Source organism: Triticum dicoccoides, chromosome 2B, assembly GCF_002162155.2.
Source record: "Triticum dicoccoides isolate Atlit2015 ecotype Zavitan chromosome 2B, WEW_v2.0, whole genome shotgun sequence".
In the NCBI taxonomy this organism is placed as follows: Eukaryota; Viridiplantae; Streptophyta; class Magnoliopsida; order Poales; family Poaceae; genus Triticum; species Triticum dicoccoides.
The window spans coordinates 78,378,481-78,405,439 of record NC_041383.1 but is presented as its reverse complement, the minus strand read 5'-3'; the positions used below and the strand labels follow the sequence as shown (position 1 = coordinate 78,405,439).

The window sequence follows — 26,959 nt, the reverse complement described above, 5'->3', positions numbered from 1 at the left end:
CAAGTTGTTGATGAACTCGCAAACGTAGTATCCATAAAAGTCATTCTCGGATTCCTGCCACAAGACCTTTATGAGAAATAGGGTTCAATCAAACTGATAATCAAGCATGCTTAATGGTTTTGATGAAACTAGCTAGAATCAATTGGAGATGCGCGGAACTAGCTAGTAGTACTTACTTTCGGATGTGTAAATCGCAGCTCCTTCGACCGTGCCGGAGCAATGGCGGTGAACTGTTTTCAAACCCTGCCAGACAAAGAGAATAATTACTTGATATCAGGAAATGAACAAAGTTGCCGATATGGTGCGATAATGATCGATTGAACTTACCTCTGGAGCATATCTGTCATGTTCGCATACTCCTCGGGATTTTTTCTTCTAGAGTCCAAGACAATTACTATTCCAGTTTCAAGCTTAATCTCTAACAAAATAAAGTAAAAGCTACGCACACATGCATAACTCATCAATTACATTACTATAATTAACCTTGAGTAAGGGAAACCGAATATGCACAAGACAGTAACACTCACTGGAAGTTGTAAGGAAAGAGTATTTTATCTTTGTTTTGAGTTTTAATCAATGCTTGTAGCAAGTTGTTCTTGGTCTCTTTGGCTTTTTGTTTTCCCGTGTATTCATGTATGATATTTGGTTAATGAACGCAATGTCATAGATATCTGCTTTCCTGCATTCGACGATCTTCAACCTGCATAATATAGTAAGGATAATTATATATACATGCAATGAAAGAGCTGAGCTATATATAGAGACTTAATTACAGAAGTAGTACTTACAGACAGAAGCATGTCACGAGTGTTTTGTTGAGGGCCTTTTGATTGTATAACTGGAATAACTCATCAAATTCAATATTCAAAATATCCATTCCAATGAGGTCGTGCTCCTCTTTAATTCTCATCGTCAAAGTATGCCTCCCAGACTACCTCCATCTTTCCATGTACCAGTCATGGAGTCTTTGCGTCATCGTTGTTAGGCGAGGATGATCAGGTTTGACGAGAGGCCTTCCATACTCGAATCTGAATTCATCCAACTCCATGAATTCAATGGGTACATCATCAGGCAGGTAATCACCAAGATTGGTACTGGGCACCATCCCCAGATGATTAGCAACGATATCCCTAGACACCTTGAGCGGGGGGCACATTTGCTTTGCCTGTTCGCCGAGCTGGGGAATTTCTTTCCCACTTCTTTGTGCTGCTAACCTTGCATCACTGCTCAAACTTCCCGACCGCTTCGCTTCCCTATATGTCTTCTTAATAGTGCGCTCATAGTTGGAATCTGGCGGAGGCGATGGTGGTCACTTCAGGGCATCGATAGCCCGCTTCAGTTTCACCGGATCTATCGTTTCCTCCAGATGTGGAGCTTTCGATGCAAAAAAGTCCCTCACTTGGGCATGACTGATGTCCTCGTTTACCTTGTCGGTCCTCTCATAAGGTAACTTTTCCGGAGCCTTGAGAGATGGAACGTATTTGAACTGCTTCGCTCCTCTGCTTATACTACTGCTAGCCACCGGAGCGGTAGCTTCTCTCTTCCACCGTTGCTGACGCGGCGGAGTCAGCTGACGTGCCAGAGGAGACGGGGTGCTCCGACGCACCGGAGGAGGCTGAGTGCTCCGACGCGTTGGAGGAGGCGGAGGAGGAGCCGTAGTGCCCTCACTTGCCGGAGGAGGCTGACTGCTCGTCGGAGGAGGCGCAAAAGGATCCGGAGTGCCTTCACGCGCCGGAGAAGGAGGCGGAGGAGGAGGCGGAGTGCCCTGACTCGCTGGAGGAGGAGGAGGAGGAGGCGGAGGTGTCCAGTTTGGAAGCTTGATGTACTCCTTCCACCATAGACATGGAGTCTTCAGAGCAAGACCCAGCTGAATCTCCCCTTCACCTGTAGGGTAGTCAAGCTCGAGCTCCTCAAATCCCTCCATTACTTCATCCGCCATCACAATAGCATAGCCCTCTGGAATCGGAAGGTAGTGAAAAGTTCCGCCGGGTTGAGGAGGTGGAACAGTGCAGACAGCCGCCTTCAAGGTGATGTTTTGCCAGTTCTTCATAAGCTGGCAATGTTGAGCATCTGTGATAGCATCCACATGGTAGCTAGGAGCCGTGAAGTTAGGCTGCTGAACGAGCTCCGTGGAAGCCATGTGCTTCTCCGCTGAGATGGCGGGGTAGCTTCTGGGGTAGCTTCTTGCCGCTGAGATGGTTGGTCGGCAGCTCGCTGGCTCTCCTCTAGCTTTAGTACTCTTGCTTTGAGCTTCTGTATATCGCTCAGCTCCTGTTTCCTCTTCCTATCCCGGGTTTTGTAACTGGCTGCACCGGGAAACCCAATCTTCCATGAACGGAGCCTGGCGGGCATCGTGTTCGTCCAGGGTGCTCAGGATTCCTGAGGGCCTCAGTTAACTCGTCATTCTCTTTGTCCGAGATGCACGTCCCTTCCTATGCTGCCTTGATTGTTTCCTGAAGCTTCGTGATGGGTGTTGCAAGTTGCTCGTCTGTCCAACGGCACTTCCATGTTTCAGGGTCCAAAGTTCCCCCAACCCCGAAGAACCAAGTCCTCAAACGGTCAGGCTAGTTCAATGTCTCTGGTTCGACCCCTTCATCAATCAGGTCCTGTTCAACTTTGTCCCACGACGGTCGGGCTTTGAGGTAGTAGCCTAACCCCATGCGGTGGTGCCACTGCTTCTTTGCAGCATTTATCTTGTTTATCTCTGACATCTTCTTACTCTTGTCCGTTGTCTTGTAGGCCACAAATGCGGGCCAGTGATCTCTTATCTTCTCAAATCGGCCGATGAATTCTGGAGTCTTCTTTTTGTTGACAAACTTTGATTTCAACTCATTCTTCCACCTCTTGAATAGCTCTCACATCTTCTTAAGAGCATACGACTTGATCAGTGGCTCTATAACTGGCTTATTCGGATCCTCCTCTGGTGGTAGTTTGAAATTTGCCTTCAGCGAGGTCCAAAGATCATCTTTCTCTCTATCGGTGACATAAGAAACTTGAGGGCCTTCTTTCTAATGCTTATTCCATAGCTGGGGGCTAATCCGGATGTTGTCCCTCACAATAGCTCCACACTGAGCAGAAAATGCATCCTTGGTCCGCTCGGGTTCAATCGGTTGGCCATCGTCCGCGATTGCTATGATCGTGAACCTTTAATCCACGCACAAGCTTTTCTTCGAGCCTCATCTCATTACCGGAGTTTACTTCACCGGACTTTGCAACAGCTGATCCCGACTACGTTTGGTCATCGGAGCCGTCATCACGGTCTCCTTCTTCCACAGGCATTCGGTCGCCGGAGCCATCATGATCATGTTTTCCTCCTCCATTGTTTGATCACTGTATCCTGCTTCCTCTCCTTCCAGACCGTCGGTGTCATTGAGAAACGACAAGACATCACGTCCATCGCGGATTATGTCCCCCAATATCTCTTCTTGTTCGAAGTCTCTTTGTTGATCCATAGTTTCTGCAAATATTACAACATGGCAATTAATATACAAACATGAGAGATGGATACATTAATAGTGGAAAACATAGACCTAGCTAGCTAATCACAACAAGGAATATTAATTAGTGGCCTCGACGCTTCTATGGTTTGGGGTGGCCTCGACAATGCTTCTAGGGCTTGGGGTGGCCTCGACAACGCTCTTTTAACTTGGTAAATTTGGGTGGCCTCGACGCTTCTAGGGTTTGGGGTGGCCTCTGCAACGCTTCTAGGGTTTGGCCTGGACCGTCTCTCTCATGAATGTCCGAAGTCCGGATCTAATCTCTCATGAATGTCAAACAAGGGATTTAACAAGATGGCGCCATTCTGGATGTGCAGAAAATGGTCCCTATTTTTCCTGATCTCATCTACCCTTCTATATGTCACATTGTCTAGTGTCAAAGGATTCAAGAAAACCATGGCTTCATCATTAGCCGGAAGTAACAGGCGCATGATGGTATGAAGCTCCCCAAAGTTATTTTGGAATGGAGTCCTGATAGGATAATTCACTATTTGGTATGAAGTTTGGCAAGAGCCTTTCGAATATCGCTATTTGGAAGGCCTTTGCTTAACTTCATACCAAAAAGCAAATTATCCTATCAGGACTCCGTTCCAAAATATTTTTGGAGAGCTTCATACCATCATGTGCCTGTTACTTCTCGCTAATTATGAAACCATGGATTACTTTAGTACTTTGACACAAGAGAACATGCACATATAGAATGGTAGATGAGATCAGGAAAAATATGGATCAACTTAATTATGCACATCCATAATGGGGTCATTCTTGATAAATCTATTATAAATATCGAGAGAGTTTCTCGGGTAGGGGCGGGAGGGGGTAGGAGATCGACATTTTTTTTCTTCTAGGGTTTGGGTGTCCTCGAGAGTTGGTCGAGCGAGAGGGGGTTGATCGACGTCCCCCTCTTGACCCCTCGGTGATCCACGACCCTTGACCCTCGACCCCTCGGCAACCCTCGACCCTCTCCCTAGTTCCCGACCCTCGATCGCTCGGCGATCCTCGACACCCTCGTTCCCGACAAAAAATAAGAAGAGGAAGAAGAAGAAAAAAAGAGGACAAGAACAAGAAGAAAAAATAGAAGAAAAAAGAGAGGAGAAGAAGAAGGAACAGAGGAGAAGAAGGAAAAATAGAATTTGTTTTCTATTTTTTCTTCTTCTCCTCTATTCCTTCTTCTTCTCCTTTCTTCTTCCTCTTCTTCCTCTTCTTATTTTTTTCTCCTCTTCTTCGCCTTCTTCCTCTTCTTATTTTCCTTTTTTCCTCTCCTTCTTTTTCTTTTTCTTCCTTCTTCCTTCTTCCTCTTTTCTTCTTTTTCCTTATTTTCCTTTTTCTTCTCCACTAACCTAAAATCTACTAACCTAAAATGCACTAATAGTACAATTAACAACAACGACATCGCTTGCATACATATGAACAAATTGACGAGCGGATCGACACCTATAAAAACGTCATATGATCATCTATGAACAATAAAAACATCAGATGATCATCTATGAACAAAAAAAAGCATATAATCATCTATGAACAAAAAAATTCATACGATCATCTATGAACAAAAAAATCATCATATATATGAACAAATAAAATTAATAAAAATATGAAAAAAATGCATACATATCCATACATCAACATACATCCATATATTTAGAAAGACAATATGCATACATATCCATTTACTAAACATTATATCAACAAAAAAATGCAATTTGCGTCGTCCATGGCGGCGGCGGCGGGGGAGGGGGGGACAGGGCAGGGGCACGGGGGCTCACTAGGGGCGGTGTCCGCGACGAGGAGCGGGCGGCGACGGCGGGGTCGGGGCCGGACTGAGGCAGAGGTGATGACCCACAAGTGTAGGGGATCTGTCGTAGTCCTTTGGATAAGTAAGAGTGTCGAACCCAACGAGGAGCAGAAGGAAATGACAAGCGGTTCTCAGTGAGGTATTATCTACAAGCACTGAAATTGTAAGTAACAAACAGTTTTGTGATAGGATAATTTGTAACGGGTAACAAGCAATAAAAGTAATAAGGTGCAGCAAGGTGGACCAATCCTTTTTATAGCAAAGGACAAGCCTGGACAAGTTCTTATATGAGAAAAGCGCTCCCGAGGACACATGAGAATTATCGTCAAGCTAGTTTTCATCACGTTCATATTATTCGCATTCGTTACTTTGATAATTTGATATGTGGGTGGATCGGTGCTTGGGTACTGCCCTTTCTTGGACAAGCATCCCACATATGATTAACCCCTATTGCAAGCATCCGCAACTACAAAAGAAGTATTAAGGTAAACCTAACCATAGCATGAAACATGTGGATCCAAATCAGCCCCTTACGAAGCAATGCATAAACTACGGTTTAAGCTTCTGTCACTCTAGCAACCCATCATCTACTTATTACTTCCCAATGCCTTCCTCTAGGCCCAAACAGTGCTGAAGTGTCATGTAGTCGACGTTCACATAACACCACTAGAGGATAGACAACATACATCTTACCAAAATATCAAATGAATACCAAATTCACATGACTACTTATAGCAAGACTTCTCCCATGTCCTCAAGAACAAACGTACTACTGACAAATCATATTCATGTTCATAATCAGAGGGGTATTGATATGCATTAAGGATCTGAACATATGATCTTCCACCAAATAAACCAACTAGCATCAACTACAAGGAGTAATCAACACTACTAGCAACCCACATGTACCAATCTGAGGTTTTGGTACAAAGATTGGATACACGAGATGAACTAGGGTTTGAGAGGAGATGTTTCTGGTGAAGATGTTGATGGAGATTGACCCCCTCCCGATGAGAGGATCGTTGGTGATGATGATGGTGATGATTTCCCCCTCCCGGAGGGAAGTTTCCCCGGCAGAACAGCTCTGCTCAGAGCCCTAGATTGGTTCCACCAAGCTTCCGCCTCGTGGCGGCGGAGTTTCGTCCCGTAAGCTTGCTTATGATTTTTTCTAGGGTAAAAGACCTCATATAGAAGAAGATGGGCACCGGAGGCCTGTGAGGGGGCCCACGAGGCAGGGGGCGTGCCCTAGGATGGTAGGCGCCCCCACCCTCGTGACCAGGGTGTGGGCCCCCTGGCGCTGATTCCTTCGCCAGTATTTTTTTATTAATTCGAAAAATGACTTTCGTGGAGTTTCAGGACCTTTGGAGCTGTGCAAAATAGGTCTCTAATATTTTCTCCTTTTCCAGCCCCAAATCCAAGCTGTCAGCATTCTCCCTCTTCATGTAAACCTTGTAAAATAAGTGAGAATAGCCATAAGTATTGTGACATAACGTGTAATAACAGTCCATAATGCAACAAATGTTGATATAAAAGCATGATGCAAAATGGACGTATCAACTCCCCCAAGCTTAGACCTCGCTTGTCCTCAAGCGGAAGCCAGTATCGAAAAATATGTCCACATTTGTAGAGGTAGAGGTGTCGATAAAAATAAAGTACGGACATGCAGGCATCATGATCATTCTTATAACAACAACATATATATATATATTGTCATATAATTTCTTATCCTCAAGTAACAATCTATTCACAATGTCAAGTATGGTTCAGAAACTTCATTGAGAACTAACAAACTATAATCTCAGTCATTGAAGCAATCGCAATTTATCATAACATAGGAAAGAGTCAACATAAGAGCTTTTCAGCAAGTCCACATACTCAACTTTCATTTAGTCTTTCACAATTGCTGACACTCACGCAATACTTGTGGTTATGGAGTTTTAATCGGACACAGAGAAAGATAGGGGCTTATAGTGTTTCCTCCCAATGTTTTACCTCAAGGGTAATGTCAACAATAATAGTTCATGTTAACGTACATCCAGTTGGATATATGTATCCGGATCTTTCAAACACGAGGTACTTGCCAATGGATAAAATAAAAAGAAAAGGTGAAGATCACCTTGACTCTTGCATAAAGTAAAAGATAGGCCCTTCGAAGAGGGAAGCAGAGGTTGTCATGTGCTTTCATGGTTGGATGCACAAAATCTTAATGCAAAAGAACGTCACTTTATATTGCCACTTGTGATATGAACCTTTATTATGCAGTCCGTCGCTTTTATTACTTCCATATATCACAAGATCGTATAAAGCTTATTTTCTCCACACTAATAAGTCATACACATTTAGAGAGCAATTTTTATTGCATGCAACATGACAACTTACTTGAAGGATCTTACTCAATCCATAGGTAGATATGGTGGACTCTCATGGCAAAACTGGTTTAAGGGTATTTCAGAAGCACAAGTAATTTTTACTTGGTGCAAGGAATTTGTCTAGCATGAGGGGGAAAGGCAAGCTCAACATGTTGGACAATCCATGACAATATACTTTAACTAAGATGTGAGAAAGCATAACCCATTACGTTGTCTTCCTTGTCTAACGCCAACTCTTTAGCATGTCATACTTTAATGAGTGCTCACAATCATAAAAGATGTCCAAGATAGTATATTTATATGTGAGAACCTCTCTTTCTTTATTACTTCCTATTAATTGCAACGATGACCAAAACTATGTTTGCCAACTCTCAACAACTTTTATGCCTCATACTCTTTATGTGTGAAGTCATTACTATCCATAAGATCAACATGGTTTCTTTTGTTTCTTTTTATTCTTTCTATTTTCTCAAGTTCATAGCAAGATAGCAAAGCCCTTGACTCAACACTAATCTTTATTATAGATATCTCAAAGACTCGATTACATAGAGGGATCACAAAGCAAAACTCAAAACTAATTCATACCAAAACTTTATTATACTAGATCAAGATATTACCAAAAGGATCAAACTAAGAAAAACTGTAAAGATAGGAGTGTGATGGTGATACGATACCGGGGCGACTCCCCCAAGCTTGGCAGTTGCCAACGGGAGTGCCCATACCCATGTGATTATGTCTCCTTTGCTGGTGAAGAAGGTGGTGATGGATAGTTGCACATCGAGCGTAGGAGCTCTTCCAACTTGCGGATAATGCCCTTGAGTGCGACGATATGATCCTTCAACAAAATATTTTCCTGTGTGAGATACTTGTTTTGTATGCGAGCTAACTCAATCATGTTGAAACCATCAACCTGAGTTGGGGTAAAGAGGTTAGGAAGAGGTTGAGGGATGTTTTCTTCTTCTGCCGCAAGAGTTTGATCCTCCATGGCCTTCTTGATCCCTTCATCCTTGTTGATCTCCCCAGGTTCTTCTCTCTTCACCTCTATCTTCAATTGCCAAGCATCCTTATCTTCATTGTTGGAGGAGGGTGACGTCATGGTGATCTAGATCTGTCAGAAAAACAGCTCGAAACAAAGACAGAGGATATTTGCGTGATATGGTGGTCAAAACCTCCGGGGGATTATATAATGAATTCTTACCGACCAAAAGAAGTATCGTCCAAGAAAACGGAGTTCGGAGAGCACACGAGGTGCCCACGAGGCAGGGGGGCGCGCCCAGTAGGGTAGGGCGCACCCTCCACCCTCATGGAGGCCTCGTGTCCTTCCCGGACTACTTCTTATTTTCCTATTTTCTGAAATATTCCAAAATGGAGGAATACTACTGTTAAAATTAATTTGGAATCAGTTTACTTACCGTACCATGTACCTATTCCTTTTCGGAGTGTGGAATGTTCTGGAAGGTGTCCCTTATGTATTCCTCCGGGGTTACGGTTTCAATAACATTAGTTTCAACATTTATTGGGTTACCTGAGATATAATGTTTGATTCTTTGACCGTTCACCACCTTTGGATTTGTGCCCTCAAAGTTGTTGATTTTTATGGCACCGGAACGATAGGCTTCCTTGATAATGTAAGGGCCTTCCCATTTAGAGAGAAGTTTTCCTGCAAAAAATCTTAAACGAGAGTTGAAGAGCAACACATAGTCACCTACATTAAACTCGGGCTTTTGTATCCTTTTGTCATGCCATCTTTTAACTTTTTATTTAAACAGTTTGGCATTTTCATAAGCTTGGGTTCTCCATTCATCAAGTGAGCTAATGTCAAACAACCTCTTCTCACTGGCAAGTTTGAAATAATAATTGAGCTCTTTAATAGCCCAATATGCCTTATGTTCTAGTTCGAGAGGTAAGTGAAAAGCTTTTCCATAAATCATTTTATATGGAGACATACCCATAGGATTTTTATATGCAATTCTATAAGCCCATAATGCATCATCAAGTTTCTTGGACCAATTCTTTCTAGATCTATTAAAAGTCTTTTGCAAAATTAATTTAAATTCTCTGTTACTCAGCTCTACTTGGCCACTAGACTGTGGGTGATATGGAGATGCAATTATATGATTAACATCATACTTAGCAAGCATTTTACAAAAAGCACCATGAATAAAATGAGAACCACCATCAGTCATTAAGTATCTAGGGACTTCAAACCTCAGAAAAATATCTTCTTTAAGCATCTTAATAGAGGTGTTATGATCAGCACTACTAGTTGGAATAGCTTCTACCCACTTAGTAACTTAATCGACAGCAACTAAAATATGTGTATACCCATTAGAGGCAGGAAAAGGTCCCATATAATCAAAGCCCCAAACATCAAATGGTTCAATAACAAGAGAATAGTTCATAGGCATTTCTTGACGTCTACTAATATTACCAATTCTTTGACATTCATCACAAGACAATACAAACTTACGAGCATCTTTGAAGAGAGTAGGCCAATAAAGACCAGATTGCAATACCTTATGTGCAGTTCTATCTCCAGGTGGTGTCCTCCATATGCCTCGGAGTGACACTTGCATAGGATCTGTTCATGTTCATGCTCAGGTACACAACGTCTGATAACACCATCTACCCCTTCTTTATAAAGGTGTGGGTCATCCCAGAAGTAATGTCTTAAATCATAGAAGAACTTTTTCTTTTGTTGGTATGTAAAACTAGGTGGTATGAATTTAGCAACAATGTAATTAGCATAATTAGCATACCATGGAGCAGTACGAGCAGCATTTATGACAGCTAATTGTTCATCAGGAAAGCTATCATTAATAGGTAGTGGGTCATCAAGAACATTCTCTAACCTAGAAAAGTTGTCTGCAACGGGGTTCTCAGCTCCCTTTCTATCAATAATATGTAAATCAAATTCTTGTAGCAAGAGAACCCACCTAATAAGTCTAGGTTTAGCATCTTTCTTTTCCATAAGATATTTAATAGCAGCATGATCAGTGTGAATCGTTACTTTAGAATCAACAATATAAGGTCTGAACTTATCACAAGCAAATACAACTGCTAAAAATTCTTTTTCAGTAGTAGCATAGTTTCTCTGGGCACTGTCGAGAGTTTTACTAGCATATTGAATAACATTTAGTTTCTTATCAACTCTTTGTCCTAGAACAGCACCTACAGCATAATCGCTAGCATCACACATAATTTCAAAGGGTAAAATCCAATCAGGAGGTTGAACAATAGGTGCAGAAACCAAAGCTTTCTTAAGTATTTCAAATGCTTCTACACAATCATCATCGAAGACAAAAGGAATATCTTTCTGTAATAGAATAGTCAAAGGCCTAGAGATTTTGGAAAAGTCCTTAATGAACCTCCTATAAAAACTTACATGACCAAGGAAACTTCTTATACCTTTGATGTCCTTGGGACACGGCATCTTTTCAATTTCAGTACCTCTTTCAGAAATTTTATGCCCCAAGACAATGCCTTCATTCACCATAAGGCACTTCTCCCACTTCAAAACAAGAGTAGTATCTTCGCATCTCTGCAAAACTCGTTCAAGGTTGCTCAAGCAATCATCAAAAGAGGATCCATAAACGGACAAATCATCCATGAATATAGCCATCATGCATCTTTGAAAAGTAGTAGGTGCATTACATAAACCAAAAGGCATACGTCTATAAGCAAAAGTACTGAAAGGCAAGTAAAAGTGGTCTTTTCTTGATCATCCGCAGACACAGGTATTTGAGAGAAACCAGAGTAACCATCTAGAAAGCAAAAATGTGTATGTCTGGATAGTCTTTCTAGCATTTGATCAATAAAAGGTAAAGGGTAATGATCCTTTTTAGTAGCTTTATTTAATTTGCGGATATCAATTACCATCCTATAACCTGTAATAATTCTTGGCGGGATCAATTCATCTTTATCATTAGGAACAACAATAATACCTCCATTCTTAGGGACACAATGGACATGACTTACCCACTTACTATCAGCAACGGGATAAATTATACCTGCCTCTAGGATCTTTAGTATTTCCTTTCTTACCACTTCCTTCATCTTAGGGTTTAACCGTCGTTGATGATCAATAACTGGTTTGGCGTCTTCTTCCAACTTAATTGTATGTTGGCATAGAGTGGGACTAATGCCCTTAAGATCATCAAGAGTATATCCAATAGCAGCGCAGTGCTTCTTCAGAGTTTTCAATAATCTTTCCTGTTCCTACTCTGAAAGGTTAGCACTGATAATAACAAGATATCTTCTTTTCATCAAGATAAGCGTATTTAAGAGTATCAGGTAATGGTTTAAGCTTAAACACGGGATCACCCTTGGGTGATGGGAGATCCCCTAGGATTTCAACAGGTAAGTTGTGTTTCAAAATAGGACCCTGTTTAAAGAATACTTCATCTATTTCCCTTCTTTTATTCATGAACATATCATTTTCATGGTCTAGTAAATATTGTTCTAAAGGATCAGTAGGAGGCACAACAGTAGAAGCAAGACCAATAATTTCATCCTTACTAGAGAGTTCTTTATCATGGGGTTGCCTACGAAATTTAGCAAAATTAAACTCATCAGTCATATCATCCAAGCCAATCGTGACAACATCTTTTTTGCAATCAATTCTAGCATTAACAGTATTCAAGAAGGGTCTACCAAATATAATGGGACAAAAGTTATCTTGTGGGGAACCAAGAACAAGAAAATCAGCAGGATATTTAACTTTCCCACACAAGACTTCAACATCTCTAACAATCCCAATTGGTGAGATAGTATCTCTATTATCAAGCTTAATTGGAACATCAATATCTTCTATCTCAGCAGGTGCAATGTCATGCATAATTTCTTGATATAAGGAAATAGGTATTGCACTAGCACTAGCACCCATATCACATAAGCCATGATAACAATGATCTCCTATTTTAACAGAAATAACAGGCATGCCTACTACGGGTCTATGTTTGTTAGCATTGGGTTTAGCAATTCTAGCAGCTTCATTACAGGAATAAATAGCATGCCCATCAATATTATCAGCCAAGAGATCTTTAAACACAACAATATTAGGTTCAACTGGAATTTGCTCAGGGGGTTTATATGTCCTAATGTTACTTTTGTTGACCACAGTTGAAGTTTTAGCATGATCCTTCATCCTAACAGGGAAAGGAGGTTTCTAAATATAAGTAGTCACTACAAGAAATATGTCAACTTGTGACCACCACTATTGGTCATTGAATGGTCACTGTTTTCCATTTGTGACCTTTTTGTGACCAAAAACAGAAGGTCAAAAGCTAGCGGTCGTAAACTGACTATAGCAACCTTTCTTCTGGAATGGTCGTGGACGTTTATGACCAAAATATGTCACTGTGGCGTTTTGGTCACTAGCAACCTCCCCTAGTCCATGTAGGCATCCAGCGTGGCAAGATGATGTGGCACAAGATTCAGCCCGGTCCAATTGAGTGTTTTACATGGGCCTAGCCCATTAATTCAGCCTTTTATATATGTTTTTTCCTGTCAATTTACGCTAGCTACATGGGCCAAGCCCAGCAATTCGGCCTTTTTGGTTTCTAAGACAGAACTTTACGGTCCATTTCTTTTTGTGCCTCGGCCTTTTAGAAGTTGACTTATTTTTTGGGCCTCAGCCTTTTTGCATGCTATTCACGTTTTGGGCCTTGGCCTCTACCAATAAGTAAGTCCAACTCATCAACTTTTATTTCTCACATTTTCACAATACAAACAAACAGAACTATTTCATGACAAATATTTCAAATGAAACAGAATTATATACTTGAAATGACCAGACCAGTACAACCAGACCAGTACAAAATATAACCAGACTAATAAGTGTAGCCTATTACAATCTTTACATACTGTTCATACAACCAGACCAGTACAAAATACAATGAAACTAGCTATAAAGTACAACCAGAACACAAGGCATATTGATAGATAACCACCACGCTTCATCATCTTCCTCTTCCAAATTCCAAGAAACAAATCACCTAGCATTAGAAGGATCATGCATCAGAAGCATATAAAATCTAATGTTCACTCAGTAGAAACAAGGTGACAAACTAATGTTCCAGGGAGGTAGTTTTATATAATAAAAATAAACTAGGCACCTGCATAATCACATGGCGGTAGTTTGAGATAATAAAAACTAATGTTCCACACATAGTCTTAGCGCTCCAACAAAGAATCAACTAAAATTACTTTCAAGCAAACAGGTAGTACATCGATCAGGTTGTATAGGACAAAAAATGGATACATGCAAGCAGGTTTTTAATCGACAAAAAATATAGAACAGTCTACATCTACAAGTAGATACAAGCTGGATTTGATCAAGACTTATAGGCGGGTAAAAAAGTTGCATGTTTCAGAGCCAGGACAACAATCCAATCTTTATTAGGAAAGAAAACATGTCTGTTAGCAGCAGGCTCTCTTCGATTGTTCAACTCAATTGGGTGGTTTTGATCAAATATTATCGATGCAACACTTGGCATCACTAAACTACAAGTCCAAAGCATCATAAGCACTAGACATAAATCACCATGGCTGGAGCAGAAAAAGAGAGGAGCGGTTTCTTACCACCTATGCTATGTTGGAGCAGAAAAAGAGTTACTGGAGTGGGAGGCCTGCGAGTGGAAGAAGAATCATCGCATGGTGGCGTGTCTTTGTCTTGTAGCTGCGCGTGTTAGAAAGTGCACCCATCAGGAACCAAGCATATACATGACATGCCGAAAGAATAAATACCATGGCAGCAATGAAATTAAACACCAACTGCCAACAATACTACTGCTGTCAGACTTGTTTGGATCATCACAAACCAACTAGTATAGCAGTTGGCACACAAAAGTAGCAGCAGTACATGCACCTTCCAGGTTCACATTGCACTTTCTTTTCAGGTTTGCAACAAAAGGAAGAAAGAAAGAAACAACATTCTCAGACGCACTAAGACACAAACTTGACAGCATAATATTCCCTTACACTTCTCAAACATAACCACTACCTGGAGCATCAATAAACACAAGCTAGCCTTTGAGAATATCAACATTTGCAGCAACAACTTAAATGCTAGCCCTTTCACAATGCCACAGAACCTCACCATTTACAATCACTAACAAGCTAGTGGCAAATAATCAGAGGGTCATGTAGTAGAAATGTACAGTGAGTTACCTGAGCAGAGAGTCGGTGGTAGCGGCCAAGCGTGAACGTAGCGGGAAGTGATGTCTTCGCGTGGTGGGTCAACCAGCTCATAGACCTCGCAACCCACGACCTTGCGGGCACACACGTCGACGCCGATCAGGTGCTCATCCTTGAAGAAGCAGACCCTTTTAGGTTGGTGAGATGGATGAGCTGTTGGCAGCTCACACAGGATGATGACAAGAACCTACTGATCGCGAAGGCAAAGAAGGTCAGAGAAGGAGCCCAGCAGAGCAACAATCGAATGAAGCAGAACATCTGGTAGGTCTGCCCAACCTTGATGTCTAGACATGGCGAGGACGCAACACACAACAGCCCTTTCTTGTGTTCTGCAGGTTGCAGCTTCCCTTGAGGAGTGAATATATATGGTATATCTTCCCTCATGACCGTACAGAGACAGCAGCAGAAGACATGAACAAATAACTCTGAGCAAAATGTGATGACACAAGAATCATGACCATGCTGAAAAGATCAATACTTCTACATAGAACATAAAATCAATGAAATTGTCACGAAGTATCATTCTTAAAACAACTAAAACTAATATTAAAAAAATTAAGAGTGCTCAATCATGCGTACAACACTTTTAACAGTGCTCAATCACACATTAGTTGTACAAATTAAGAGTGCTCAACCACGCATTCAGTGCAAATGTCAATGATATCTGTACAACACGCATTAAACAGAGGAGCAAAAAACAAAGCCCGGTCTTATTTCACCATCACAGAATTTTCAGTAGAGCCAGCGGCTGCTTCTAGCCATGCTTTTCACCGATGTCCAAATCAACCGAGGTGTAGGCTAATCGCCAGGCGATAATGGCACTACGTACGGCTGTACTGTCAGCAACAGTATACCAAAACAGAGGAGAAGACGCATTGACCAGACTACTTGTACTGTCAGTTGGTAATTAACTAACCAAACCATGCTACCTGCTGCCCGTAGCAGCCCCTCTAGCCATCGTGATCAATCTGTTGGTAGTGGGATAGCTCTCTCACGCCAAGCAGCACGCATCAACGATTTACTGGCACATCGGCCCAGCAAAATCAAACCAGACCAATCAGCAGTACAGGATCGGGAGGGGAGGGCGGCAGGGCCGGCAGCGCACCTGTGAGGTCTTGACGAAGAACTGCATCTTCCTGCTGCTCGTGCGTGCGGGAGGGAGTCAAGATGGTCGCGTGACAATGACGGAGCAGGAGCGGAAGCACGAAAACGACGGGTGGGTGCCTGCGGCTCGGATCCGAAGCCGGACCTCCATCGAGGTTGCGGCTCACCACGGGGACGATGTCAGCAAGGCCGCCGGCTTGTGGGTCGGAGCGGAGGACCTCAGGCATCCATGGCGGCCTCCTTGCACAGAGAAGTACAAAGGGGATTGAGAATTGAGAGAAAAAGGGAGACATAAACAGAGGGAGGAAGAAGAGCGGGGGAACACGTCGACCTACGGGACTTCGATCGACGGCGGAGCTGCTCCCGTGAGGCGCGAGGCCGAGGCAGCGGAGACCGAGGATGGATCGCGTTGGATCTCCCTCCCTCGGGTTCTTCGGGAGGGGCGAGAGGAGGAGGGCGTGGGGGAGGCCATGGACGGCAACGAGCTCCGCATCGAGGGGACGGGGGAATTCTGCATCGAGGTGGAGAGGGGAGATGTGGTGGAGGTGGGTGGCGGCGAGCGATCTGGATCGGGGAGGGCGACAGGAGGGGCTGCTAACGTCCTGGGCAGCGGGAGGGGCTGCTGCTGCCTGCCCCTGAGCCGCGGCGGGGAGGGCGGCTGCTGCGCTGCCGGGATCTCGCCGGACGTTGGTGTGCTGGTCACGGGGATCAGGGGCTGGAGGTGGCGGCGGCAAGGGAGGAAGCTAGGGTTCGCGCAAGAGAGTGGGGAGAGGGGTGGGGTTTGCGCAGGAGAGAGGGGTGGGGTTCGCGGTGGTGGGATGGATGGACGGAAGGATGGACAGATGGATGGATGTATGGATGGACGGATGTTCGCCATGTCAGCGATCCATGCCACAACTGACTCCACCAATCAGGATTAAGCCTACGTAATTTGGTTTTTTTCTTTTGTTTCTCTTATATTTTTTACCCTCTTATTTCGAGTAACATTCAACATATTACCTTCTTATAGTTTCTTAAAATTAACCAATAATGTGCACATGTGTGTATCTTGGGATGACAAACAATGTTGATTTGGAGGTTTTCTTCTTCATTGCGCAAAAAAAATCATTTCCATTTTTCGAGTGCCCAAAATGAGTTTTTTTGTGAAGGACGTACCAAATAATTGTTGCAAAATTAGACCAAATCATTTTTCTAAAATACTAGGCCATATTTAATGCACAATTGACCAAATGGTTGGATGTCAAAAGATTTGATCCACCTCTGGTGAAAAAGACAAATTTTCGCCGATTCAGCTGGAAGCAGGTCAAATTTGAACTGTAGCTACCTCGTAGTTTGCTCTTTATTTTTTCCAAAAATCATTTCTAAGTAGATAAGTATCTATTTAATCAGAGAAACACCAAAAAAATTCCAAGATTCAACCACCAGCTAGGAACGGTGATTCCCGCCGTTTAGACCGCAATTTGAAACGGGCATAAAAATTCAAAAATTTGAAAAACCTTCGCATTGTGTCATTATATGTGACCAAATTTCCAGGAAAAATAATAAACTTGTAATACAGTAATTATTTTAAAAAAGTGTTCTCAGAAATGAGCTATCATGCGTGAAGATTCATGGCTTTCGAGCCAAATGATCAATCTTATGGCCACATTCATGGCATAGTTTGTTCAAATGATCTCATATTGTGCACAAGGGTGCATCTTGGAATTCCAAACAATGTTGCCTAAGGAAGTTTCATTTTCTTTGGACGAAAAATTCATTTTCCATTTTTTCGAGGGCCCAAAATGAGTTTTTTTTAAGGATCTACCATATATTTGTTGCAAAATTGGACCTAATCAATTTTATAAAATACTAGGACATATATAATGCACAATTGACAAAATGGTTGGGTGCCAAAAGTTTTGATCCACCTCTGGTGAAAAAGACAAATTCCCGATGATTTAGTTGGAAGTGGGTCAAATTTGAACTGCAGGTGCCTCATAGTTTGCTCTTTATTTTTTCCGAAAATCATTTCTAGGTAAATAAGTACCTATTAAATCAGAAATACATGGTTTGATGGCGAGACATCGAGGTTTGGACGGTGGCTAAGGGCCCCAACTCTAGAGCGCATAAGCTCGCATGCCCGCCGCATGGTCACTGCGTGACCGTGGCGTTGCCATGCGTTCTGGACGGCCTAAGCATGTCTAGTGGGTTGTTCACTCCCCAGGTAGATGCTAGGAAGAAAATTATAACATAAGATTCTCATGAGGAGACCGATCGATGCTCAAACATGAATAAGTAGCCAAGTGTTTGATTTGCGGTACGGGAAATGCACATGGCTAATGGGCGTGAGTTTTGGCTGAGGATGATCAGTTACTAAGAAGATCGTCTTCACAAATTTTTAGGGAAATCAAAATGTTGCGCCGAACAGAATAGGAAAATGAATATTGTTGAGTTATTTTTGAACTAGGCAAGGAAGGTTTTTGACATATTTGATGAAGATATGATCCAAACAATTTATGAGATTTTTTTGGGAATTTTTGGAATAACAGAAATATAGGTTGCTTCACAACCTAGGACAAAAATTGACACATGGACATGACACATAGGCAAAACTGATGAGATGGCGCCTAGTCATCACAACCCACCACAATCTACAAGGCTATGGCCATCTATATTGGTCGTTAACAACTAGAAATAAGGCAGCGGACCAGCATTGTTTGCTTTGTGACCATTTCGTGTAAGGAAATTATGACCTTTCTGACCAAAATGGTCACAATGGTTTAGGGTTTGGAGCCCCCCGAACAGATTTTGACCAATTGGTCTCAGATGGTTATAGATCTATGACCAATTCTTCCAGGGTCACTGACAGAAGGTCACTAGTTGACATATTTCTTGTAGTGAGTAGGGACAATAGGATCATTATAAGTGATGGTATTTTCTTCAACTTTAATAGGTGCAACTACTTTTACTTCAGTGGGAGGATTATTTTAAACCACTTCTCCTTAGGGAGATCAACATGAGTAGCAAATGATTCACAGAAAGAATTTACTATCTCAGAGTCAAGTCCATATTTAGTGCTAAATCCACGAAAAGCATCGGTATCCATAAAAGATTTAACACAATCAAACTTAAGTGTCATATGTGACTCCTTACCATCGTCGGAATCCCAATCTTCAGTGTTGCGTTTAATTCATTCCAATAAATCCCACTTGAATTCAATAGTCTTCATCATAAAAGACCCATCACAAGAAGTATCAAGCATGGTGCGATTGTTGAGAGAAAGCCGAGCGTAAATTTTTTGAATAATCATTTCTCTTGAGAGCTCATGATTGGGGCATGAATATAACATTGACTTAAGCCTCCCCCAAGCTTGAGCAATACTTTCTCCTTCGCGACGCCAATAATTATATATGTAATTACGAACACGATGAACAAGATGCATATGATAGAACTTCTGGTGAAATTCCAACTTCAATCATTTATAGTTCCTGGATCCCATATCATCACATAGCCTATACCATGTCAATGCGTCTCCCTTCAAAGATAAAGGGAAAACCTTCTTCTTGATAACATCCTCAGGCATACCTGCAAGCTTAAAAAATCCAGAAACTTCATCTACATAGATTAGGTGCAAGTCGCGATGTAATGTTTCATCTCCTGTAAAAGGATGGATTAGCTAGCAGTTTCTCTACCATACCCGAAGGAATTTCAAAGTAAACATTTTCAGTAGGTTCAGTAGGTTGAGGAGCAACTCTTTGCTCTACTGGTCAGGGTGAAGATACCCCGAACAAGCCCCTCAAAGGATTAGTTTCCATAGTAACAAGTGACAGTAAATTTCAGCACACTATATACAATTTTCCTTACCAAGTTCCACTTACTAAAGGCGCTTCACTCCCCGGCAACGGCGCCAGACAAGAGTCTTGATGACCCACAAGTGTAGGGGATCTATCGTAGTCCTTTTGATAAGTAAGAGTGTCGAACCCAACGAGGAGCAGAAGGAAATGACAAGCGGTTCTCAGTGAGGTATTCTCTGCAAGCACTGAAATTGTAGGTAACAGATAGTTTTGTGATAGGATAATTTGTAATGGGTAACAAGCAATAAAAGTAAATAAGCTGCAGCAAGGTGGCCCAATCCTTTTTATAGCAAAGGACAATCCTGGACAAGTTCTTATATGAGAAATGCGCTCCCGAGGACACCTGGGAATTATCGTCAAGCTAGTTTTCATCACGTTCATATGATTCGCGTTCGTTACTTTGATAATTTGATATGTGGGTGGACCGGTGCTTGGGTACTGCCCTTTCTTGGACAAGAATCCCACTTATGATTAACCCCTATTGCAAGCATCCGAAACTACAAAATATGTATTAAGGTAAACCTAACCATAGCATGAAACATGTGGATCCAAATCAGCCCCTTACGAAGCAACGCATAAACTAGGGTTTAAGCTTCTGTCACTCTAGCAACCCATCATCTACTTATTACTTCCCAATGCCTTCCTCTAGGCCCAAACAATGGTGAAGTGTCATGTAGTCGATGTTCACATAACACCACTAGAGGATAGACAACATACATCTTATCAAAATATCTAACGAATACCAAATTCACATGACTACTTATAGCAAGACTTCTCCCATGTCCTCAGGAACAAACATACAACTCACAAATCATATTCATGTTCATAATCAGAGGGGTATTGATATGCATTAAGGATCTGAACATATGATTTTCCACCAAATAAACCAACTAGCATCAACTACAAGGAGTAATCAACGCTACTAGCAACCCATAGGTACCAATATGAGGTTTTGGTACAAAGATTGGATACAAGAGATGAACTAGGATTTGAGAGGAGATGGTGTTGGTGAAGATGTTGATGGAGATTGACCACCTCCTGATGAGAGGATCGTTGGTGATGATTTCCCCCTCCCGGAGGGAAGTTTCCCCAGCAGAACAGCTCCGCTAGAGCCCTCGATTGGTTCCACCAAGGTTCCGCCTTGTGGCGGCGGTGTTTCATCCCGTAAGCTTGCTTATGATTTTTTCCAGGGTAAAAGACCTCATATAGCATAAGATGGGCACCAGAGGCATGTCAGGGGGCCCACAAGGCAGGGGGGCACGCCCTAGGGGGGTGGGCGCGCCCCCCACCCTCATGACCAGGGTGTGGGCCCCCTGACGCTGATTCCTTTGCCAATATTTTTTATTAATTCCAAAAATGACTTTCGTGGAGTTTCAGGACTTTTGGAGCTGTGCAGAATAGGTCTCTAGTATTTGCTCCTTTTCCAGCCCAGAATCCCAGCTGCCGGCATTCTCCCTCTTCATGTAAACCTTGTAAAATAAGAGAGAATAGCCATAAGTATTGTGACATAACGTGTAATAACAGTCCATAATGCAATAAATATTGATATAAAAGCATGATGCAAAATGGACGTATCAAGAGGCACGCGCGGGGCAGGGCAGGGGCCGGCACGGGCAGGCGACGGAGAGGTGGGGGAGGCGTCGGTGACAGCAAGGTCGGGGAGGCGTCGGTGATGGCGACGGCGACGAGGAGTGGGCGACGATGGCGTGGTTGGGGCCGGGCTAAGGCAGAGGCGCCTGCGGGGCAGGGCAGGGACCGGCACAGGGAGGCGACGGCAAGGTCGGGGAGGCGTCGGCGACGGTGAGGTCGGGGAGGCGTCAGCGACAGCAATGTCGGGGAGGCGTCGGCAACAACGATAAGGAGCGGGCGGCGACAGGGCAGGGCGCGATGGAGACGAAGGTGACAACGATGAGGAGAGCAGCTGGCGACGTCGGGGCGCATGGGAGTTGGCGTCGGGGGAGAATGTGGAAAAATTCCTAGGTGTTGGTTATATAGGAAATCCTTTGGTTCCGGTTCGTGGCACCAATGCACCCCTTTAGTCCCGGTTGGTGCCACCAACCCGGACCGAAGGTCAGTTTTCAGCAGCCCAAAGGGCGGGAAACAGGGACCTTTTGTCCCGGTTGGTGGAACCAACCGGGACTAAAGGGGGGCATTGGTCCCGGTTGGTACCACGAACCGGTACAAATGCACCCCTTTAGTCCCTCGACCGAAAGTTTAGTCTCACTTTGCTAGTTGAGAGAGTTCGAGAGTGGTTTATAAGCCCTGCTGCGCCCACGCTCTCGAGCTCCTCTCAACTACTGCTTTCGGGCCTAATCTCTCACTACGTGCCTGTGGGCCTACTTACAACAAAATACTTAGTAGTTTTTCAGTGATTCTTTTTGCTTTTAGGTAATAAAAATTATAAGCTTTCTGTTAGTGGCATTAGTTTTCAAATTTGAATAGTTTGAATTTGATTTTTTTGAAATTTGTGTGAATCACTAGTTTTTGAATAACTTTACTATAAAAATAGATTTTTGAGTGATTCTTTTTCCTGCTATTTAATATTACTGTGTTTTATCATTATATTCAAAAACAGATTTTGTTATTTTAGTTTCTAACAAAAAATTCTTTATGATAATTCTTTTTGCTATTAAAGTTTCTAACAAAAAAATCTTTATGAAAATTCTTTTTTCTTTTAATGTTTTGAACAGAAAATACTTTGATAATTTTAGTTGCATGAATTTTATATAATTTTAGTTTCAATAATACTAGAGGTTTATAAAAGTTTTTTAGTTGATTCCTTTTGCTATTGGAGTTTTATAAAAGCTTCTTAGTTGATTCTTTTTGCTATTCAATAATATTATAGTTTTGTTTTAGTTGATCATAACAGAATATTTTTAATTGATTATTTTTAGTTCATTTTTTTGCTATTAGTTCATTCTTTTTTCTATTAGTTCATTTTTTCAGCTAAATGACCCTTAAATTGAAAAGCACTACAAATGAACTCTGAAAAGGTTGAAAGTTGGCATGGTATCATCATTTCACCCACATAGCATGTGCTAAAAAGTTGAGAGGGTTACGACAAAAACTGGATGCACTTCGTGTACAAAATGGACAATCTCTTTCGAAGTATCAGGGTTTCGGACGAAAACTCATCTATTACAAAGGAATTCATTTTTTTGGAACTTATTTCAACTCCAGATTTTTTTTGTGTTCAAAATGAACCATTCAAAGCCACATCATCAATTTTCAACCTTTTCTGACTTCATTTGGTATTTTTCATGCATTTACTGATTTTTTGAGCTAAATGGCCCTTAAATTGAAAAGCACTAATATGAACTCTAAAAAGGTTGAAAGTTGGCATGGTATCATCTTTTCACCCACATAGCATGTGCTAAAAAGTTGAGAGGGTTACGGCAAAAACTGGATGGACTTCGTGTACAAAATGGATAATCTCTTTCGAAGTATCTGGGTTTCGGACGGAAACTCATCTGTTACAAAAGGCATTTCATTTCTTCACATGTAATTGCAGTGATATTCTAGATCAAAGGCATCATCATAATAGTTGTGGAGAGAAAGTCTTCACTTTTTATTCGCTTGTGTCCCTTGCTTATTGCGACGTAACCATGGATAATCTTCATCGTTTAACACGGTGCTTGGGTTAGCCTTGACTTTGAAGGGAGGAATTTTCATGAAACTTTTCATAATATTCAAACATGTCTGTTTTTCCCTCCAATACCACGATGTCTCTTTTTCTAGAAAGAACTATGTAGCACTTTGGCTCATGTATATGATGATGATGGAAGTTGCATGGCAATATATCTCGGAATGGCTATGGAAATGCCATGATAGGTAGGTATGGTGGCTGTTTTGAGGAAGATATAATGAGGCTTATGTGTGATAGAGCGTATCGTATCATGGGGTTTGGATGCACCGGTGAAGTTTGCACCAATTCTGGAGGTGAGAAAGGGCAATGCGTGGTACCGAAGAGGCTAGCAATGATGAAAAGGTAAAAGTGCCTATAATCCATGGACTCACATTAGTCATAAAGAACTCATATACTTATTGCAAAAGATAATTAGCCCTCGAAGCAAAGTACTACTACGCATTCCCCTAGAGTGATAGATTGGTAGGAAAAGACCATCGCTCGCCCCTGACCGCCACTCATAAGGAAGACAATCCAAGAAACACCCCATGCTTCAAATTTGTCACACAACGGTTACCATACGTGCATGCTACGGGACTTGCAAACCTCAAAACAAGTGTTTCTACAATCCACAACTACCCACTAGCATGACTCTAATATCACAATCTTTATATCGCAAAACTATTGCAAGGAATCAAACATATAATATTCAACGATCTACAAGTTTATGTAGGATTTTATGACTAACCATGTGAATGACCAATTCCTGTCATCTCTCTAAATAGATATAACTGAAGCAAGAGAGTTTAATTCTTTCTACAAAAGATATGCCCACGCTCTAACAAATATAAGTGAAGTAACATAGCATTCTACAAATGGCGGTTTTCTATGTGAAGAGAAACAGGCAATCCAAACTTCTAATGATACAAGTAAAGCACATTAAGCATTCTATAAAGCCATACTCAAAACATTTAAGTGAAGTCCAATGAGAATTATATAAATCAACCAAGGACTATCTCATACCATCATGGTTCATAAAAGAAAAGTGAAAGCTGAATGCAAAAGACGCTCCAAGACCTGCACATATCGCATGAACGAAACGAATCCGAAAACATACCGATACTTGTTGAAGAAAGAGGGGATGCCTTCCGGGGTATACCCAAGCTTAGACGCTTGAGTCTCCTTGAATATTTACTTGGGGTGCCTCGGGAATCCCCAAGCTTGAGCTCTTGCCTCTCTTCGTTTTCCTCATATCGAGACATCCTCGATTAAACACTTCATCCACACAAAACTTCAACAGAAAACTTGGTAAGATCCATTAGTATAATAAAGCAAATCACTACTCTAAGTACTGTTGAAAACCAATTCATATTTTTTTCATTGTGTCTACTGTAATATAACTTCTTCATGGCTTAAATCCACTGATATAAATTGATAGATTCATCAAAACAAGCAAACTATGCATCAAAAACAGAATCTGTCAAAAACAGAACAATATGTAGGAATATGAACATTCACCATACTTCTGGTACCCCAAAAATTCTACCAAAATTAGGAAAACTAAAAAATTTGTATATAAAGACAGTGCAAAACTAATCAGAACCATTTGACGTTCCAGTTCAAAATGTAAAATCGCGCACTACAGCCAACATTTCTGTCCTGCACCGTACAAACCAACAAGCATTGTAAACATCCTAAAGGCAAACCTTGGCACATTATTTTTATAATACAATGGAATTGTACAAGGGGATAATTATTTTTGATGAAAATTTTCTGTAATCAAGATTCACAAAGTTTCCGTGAGCATGAACAAAGTTCAAGGAGCTCTCCCACTTCAACAATGCTTGTCTTTCTCACTTTCACTTTCCTTTCTGAAAAAGTTTTGGGTTCCCCTCTTGATTTGTTGTTTTCAAACTATATAAAAGCACTCAACAGAAATAAATGACTCTCTAAAACTTCGGGGTTGTCTCCCTGGCAGCGCTTTCTTTAAAGCCATTAAGCTAGGCATATAATGCTCAACTAATGGATCCACCCGGATCCCAAGGTATATCAAAGCCAATTTTAATAAACAATGACTTGTAATTTATAAGTGAGCACAAAGTAACATATATCATGCAACAACTAAGTCTAACTCTTTTCCTATGCATCGGCATGTCATAAAAAAACAATTCATGCACACCAGTAAAGGCCAATGCATAGTATAAGCAGTTTCTTTCAATTTTATCATATTGGAAACATAGAGAGGTGGAGATATAGTTCCTCTCTCATAATAATTGCAAGTAGGAGCAGCAAGCACATGCATATTATATCTATAAAAATTATCATTTGCAACGGTAAAATGCAACCCATCAACATAATCCTTAATAAGCACAAACTTCTCCAATATAGTGTAGTTTGGAGAATTCAAAAAGATAACAGGACTATCATGTGTGGGTGCAATAGCAACAATTTCATGTTTAACATAAGGGACTATAGCAAGTTCATCTCCATAAGCATCATTCATATTGGCATCTTGGCCACAAGCATAGCAAGCATCATCAAAAAGGGATATTTCAAACAAATTCAAGGGATCATAGCAATCATCCTTCGGTAAGCACGAAGGGGAATTAAACAATGTATGAGTTGAAGAGTTACTCTAATTAGAAGGTGGGCACGGGTGATCAATCCGCTCTTCCTCCTTTTGTTCTTCTCTCTCCTCATCATCTTTTTCATCCAATGAGCTCACAATTTCATCAATTTCTTCTTCCATAGGTTCCTGTAAAATATTATTCTCTTCTTGGACAACAGAGACTTTCTCAATAAATGGATTAATATTGAAATTGTATTCATAATTTTCATAGCAATATCTAAGTATAGCAAAATTTTCTGGTCTATAAACTGAATCATCAAAATTGTTAAACGCTTTAAACATAGATTCAATCTCATAAACACCCATAAAAGCAACAAATTCTTCTATTTGTTCCACATCATAGTAATCATATCTACCATTAGCATAAGAAGCTAAGGTTTCATTATCATTAAATTCGCATGAAAAGGGAAGGTGTGGAGCCTTTATCCTAGAGCAACAAGTATAATCATATCTCAAGCATAGATCCCTATCAAACCAATACAACATATTAATTTGATCCCATAATAGTTTCCCTTTTTGTGTCAAGCGATAATCCCTAAAGTATTCACATTGATCCAACATGTCTCCCATAACATAATTGAATGGGGTTTTCTCAGGATTATTAAAGTAGTACATAATGTCTTTCACATAACAAGCATCGAGGGTTTTAGGAGGTTCCCCATCTCCATGAGTAGCAAGTACACCTAATTTTTTTGGTATTTCGTGTTCCATATCCATAACTAAAGATAGATAACAACTTAGAACAGCAAATAAAAATTACTTAGTGATAAAGCAAACAAGCACACACGAGAATATTCACCCCACGCTATGACTCCCCGGCAACGGCGCCAGAAAAAGGTCTTGATAACCCGCAAGTATACGGGATAGTTGTAGCCTCTTTCAATAAGTAAGAGTGTCGAACCCAACGAGG

General features: G+C 41.4%; 1 pseudogene; it reads left to right on the top strand.

The window, feature by feature from the left end:
* Positions 1–26,959, top strand: part of LOC119360514 — a 49,707-nt pseudogene that overhangs the window by 10,204 nt on the left and 12,544 nt on the right.